The following is a 4,982-nucleotide window of genomic DNA, read 5'->3' as shown; positions in this document are numbered from 1 at the left end:
GCGGGTCCCATTTGCAGCGACGGTCTCAACGTTTCCAAGGTGGCACGGGACCAAAAGAAAAATGAAGTAGCCAGAAATCAGGGGGTGAAAAAAATCCAAGAAAAGAAAGATTTCAATTGAGCTGCATCTGGACATCTGGGCCTTCGAACTATCCTTCTGGGCCTTTTGATTCGTACAATTTCAGCCCACTCCAGAACATGGAAGTTCGGATTTTTCTCAAAAAAAAAAACAGGAATGTCCTATGCTTCGCAAAAACAAAAAACAAGGAGATTCAAGATATAAGTTGTAAAAATAAAGATTTAAAGACGAACTTTTATTGTACATAGAGGATGACATGCGGGTCCCATTTTGCGACGAGAGGTCCCAACGTTTCAAATGCGGCTTGAGATCAAAAGAAAAAGAAAGTAGCCGAGAAATTAGGGGGTAAAAAAAACTCGAAGAAAAGAAAGTTTATTGTACATAGAGGATGACATGCGGGACCCACGAGTTAGCGAGCTTACTCAACGTTTCCAAGGCGGCGAGGGATCAAAAGAAAAAGGAAATAGCCAAAAATCAGAGAGTGAAAAAAAACCCTAGAAAATAAACTTTTGTAGTACATAGAGGATGACATGCGGGTCCCATGAGCCGAGTGGGTTCCTCAACGTTTCAAACGTGGCATGGGATCGAAAGAAAAGGCAAGTGACCAAATATCGGGAGCCAAAAATAATCCAAGAAAAGAAACTTGATTGTACATAGAGGATGACATGCGGGTCCCATTTTGCAGCAGCGGTCCCAACGTTTCAAATGCGGCTTGAGATCAAAAGAAAAAGAAAGTAGCCAGAAATTAGGGGGTCAAAAAAAACTCCAAGAAAGGAAAGCTTTATCGTTCATACAGGCTGACATGTGGGACCTATGAGCCAGCAGCTTACTAAACGTTTCAAAGGCGGCAGGGGATCAAAAGAAAAAGGAAATAGCCAAAAATCAGAGGGTGAAAAAAAATCCAAGAAATCAAACTTTTATTGTACATAGAGGATGACATGGGGGTCCCATGAGCCACGAGATTCCTCAATGTTTCAAACGTGGCATGAGATCGAAAGAAAAAGGCAAGTGACCAAATATCAGGAGCCAAAAATAATCCAAGAAAGGAAACTTTATTGTACATAGAGGATGACATGCGGGTCCCATTTGCGGCAGCGGTCTCAACGTTTCCAAGGTGGCACAGGACCAAAAGAAAAATGAAGTAGCCAGAAATCAGGGGGTGAAAAAAATCCAAGAAAAGATAGATTTCAATTGGGTTGCATCTGGACATCTGGGCCTTCGAACTATCCTTCTGGGCCTTTTGATTCGTACAATTTCAGCCCATCCAGAACATGGAAGTTCGGATTTTTCTCAAAAAAAAACAGGAATGTCCTATGCTTCGCAAAAACAAAAAACAAGGAGATTCAAGATATAAGTTGTAAAAATAAAGATTTCATTTATCCGTTTGCAATAGCTCAGAGCGAAATACACTGTTTATTGTCTGCAAAATAATCAAGATATCACATGTTTCTTGTACGGGGAGGCTGACATCAGGGACCCATGAGCCGACAGCGTCGTCAACGTTTCAAAGGCAGGGGTCGAAAATAAAAAAAACAAAAAATCAGTTGGTAAAAAAATCCAAGAAAAGAAAACATTTATCGTTCGAGAGGATGACATGCGGGACCGATGAGGCGGTAGCATCCTCAACGTTTCCAAGGCGGCGGGGATCAAAAGAAAGAAAAAGGAAATAGCCGGAAATTAATTAGGGGTCAAAAATAAATCCACCAACGGAAACTTTTATTGTTCATAGAGGATGACATGTGGGACCGACCCGCCAACGGCGTCCTCATCGTTTCAAAGGGGCAGGGGATCGAAATAAAAAGGCAAATAGCCAGAAATTAGGGGTCAAAAATAACTCCAAGAAAGGAAACTTTTATTGTTCGTAGAGGATGACATGCGGGACCCATGAGCCAGCAGCTTACTCAACGTTTCAAAGGTGGCATGAGATCGAAAGAAAAAGGCAAGTGACCAAATATCGGGAGCAAAAAATAATCCAAGATTTATTGTACATAGAGGATGACATGTGGGTCCCATTTTGCGACGACGGTCTCAATGTTTGTAATGCGGCTTGAGATCAAAAGAAAAAGAAAGTAGCTAGTAATTAGGGGGTGAAAAAAATCCAAGAAAAGAAAGTTGATGGACATAGAGGATGACATGCGGGTCCCTTGAGCCAACAGACTTACTCAACGTTTCAAAGGGGCGGGGATCAAAAGAAAAGGCAAGCCAAAAATCGGAGGGTGAAAAAAAATCCAACAAAGGAAACTTTTATAGCACATAGAGGATGACATGCGGGTCCCATGAGCCGACGGGTCTCTCAACGTTTCAAACGTGGCATGAGATCGAAAGAAAAAGGCAAGTGAAAAAATATCGAGAGCCAAAAATAATTCAAGAAAAGAAAGTTTTATAGTACATAGAGGATGACATGCGGGTCCCATTTAGCGGCAGCGGTATCACCGTTTGAGAGGCGGCAGGGGATCGAAAGAAAAAGGCAAGTGACCAAATTTGAGGTGCCAAAAAAAACTCCAAGAAAAGAAAGTTTTATAGTACATAGAGGATGACATGCGGGTCCCATTTAGCAGCAGCGGTATCACCGTTTGAGAGGCGGCAGGGGATCGAAAGAAAAAGGCAAGTGAAAAAATATGAGCAGCCAAAAATAATTCAAGAAAAGAAAGTTTTATAGTACATAGAGGATGACATGCGGGTCCCATTTAGCAGCAGCGGTATCACCGTTTGAGAGGCGGCAGGGGATCGAAAGAAAAAGGCAAGTGACCAAATTTGAGGTGCCAAAAAAAACTCCAAGAAAAGAAAGTTTTATAGTACATAGAGGATGACATGCGGGTCCCATTTAGCAGCAGCGGTATCACCGTTTGAGAGGCGGCAGGGGTGATCGAAAGAAAAAGGTAAGTGACCAAATATGAGGTGCCAAAAATAATTCAAGAAAAGAAAGTTTTATAGTGCATAGAGGATGACATGCGGGTCCCGAGTTAGCGCAGCGGTATCACCGTTTGAGAGGCGGCAGGGGATCGAAAGAAAAAGGCAAGTGACCAAATTTGAGGTGCCAAAAAAAAAACTCCAAGAAAAGAAAGTTGATTGCACATAGAGGATGACATGCGGGTCCCATTTAGCAGCAGCGGTCTCAACGTTTCCAAGGCGGCAAGGGATCAAAGAAAAAGGAAGTAGCCGGAAATCGGGGGTCAAAAAAATCCAAGAATAGAAAGAATTTTGGTTCATAGAGGATGACATGCGGGACCCATGATCCCGCATCGTAAACGGCTCGATCGGAGAACGTTGAACGAGATGGCGCGATCGAGAAAAAAACAATGCCGGAGAGGCTGCCATCCGGGCCCTACATCCCTCGGCGGTGCGGATTTGCGTTGACTCGGCCGGCGAACCCGAGAATTCGCGATGCACCACGTCCCGGGCCACCATACGCGACGTTTTGGCCGCTTTCGTCGGGCTAGGTGGCCTCAAAAACGAGAAAAAAAAGTTTTGACATGCACCACGGAGGGACCAAAATCATCGGCCATGGTACACCAGCAACCACGGCGCGACTTCAACTTCGTCGGCCATGGCAACTTTTCTTGTAGTGTTACTAAAAGTTTACATTAGGACTTAATCATATCTTGATTCTTTAACAATACGGTACCAGTCCGTAAGTTACTTGTTAGACTTAACAGTATTTCTATCTCAGTTACAAGACTAGCGCATGGTAGATAATGGATGCCAATTCTACAAATTTAATTCAAAATACTATTCAGACTATGTTCATGATAATTAGTTCATGTTTTAATCTAATTACTAATGAACTCCCACTTAATACAACATCCCTCATAGTTGTTAAGTGGCACACGATCCACATCCACTACACCAAAACCGATCATCACGTGAGATGATGTAGCTTCAATGGTGAACATCAACATGTTGATCATATCATCCATATGACTCGTGTTCAACCTTTCGGTTTCGTTGTCCCGAGGCCATGTCTGTACATGCTAGGCTCATCAAGCAAACCCAAGTATTTCCGCGTGTGCAACATGGCTTACACCCGTTGTATGTGAACGTAGAATCTATCACATCCGATCATCACGAGATGTTTCGAGACGACGAACTGTAGCAACAGTGCATACGAGGGGAGAACACTTTATTATCTTGATATTAATGTGAGGGATCATCTTATAATGCTACCGTCGCGATCTAAGCAAGATAAGATGCATAAAGGATTAACATCACATGCAATTCATAATATGTGATATGATATGGCCTTTCTTCTTGTGCTTTTGATCTCCATCTCCAAAGCACATGAGCATGATCTCCATCATCACCAGCATTGCACCAAGGTCCATGGCACCGCTTCATGGTTGTCCATCACTTATAGCTACTATAACAACTACTTGAAATAAAGCTATTACATGATGAATAGACACACAAGTCTTAACAAATTTAAATACAACCATTAGGCTCCCGCCGGTTTCCATAATACAATAATGAACATCTCATACATCAAATATAATCATCATCACATCATGGCCATATCACATCACCAAACCCTGCAAAAACAAGTTAGACGCCTCTAATTTGGTTTGCATATTTTACGTGGTTTAGGGTTTTCGAGTAAGATCCAATCTACCTATGAACATGAACCACAACGGTGATACTAGTGTTGACAATAGAAAGTGCAAATTGGAATCTTCACTATGGTGGGAGAGACAGACACCCGCAAAGCCACTTATGCAATACAAGTTGCATGTCAAGCGTGGAGCAAGTCTCATGAGACGCGGTCATGTAAAGTTAGCCCGGGCCGCTTCATCCCACCATCCCGCAAGATGCAAAGTACAAAAACTAAAGCAACAAAAGCATCAACGCCCACAAAACCATTGTGTTCTACTAGTGCAACAGATCTATGCATAGACATGGCTCTGATACCA

This window comes from Lolium rigidum, chromosome 5, assembly GCF_022539505.1.
Source record: "Lolium rigidum isolate FL_2022 chromosome 5, APGP_CSIRO_Lrig_0.1, whole genome shotgun sequence".
Taxonomy (NCBI): domain Eukaryota; kingdom Viridiplantae; phylum Streptophyta; class Magnoliopsida; order Poales; family Poaceae; genus Lolium; species Lolium rigidum.
This window is presented reverse-complemented; position numbering follows the sequence as displayed.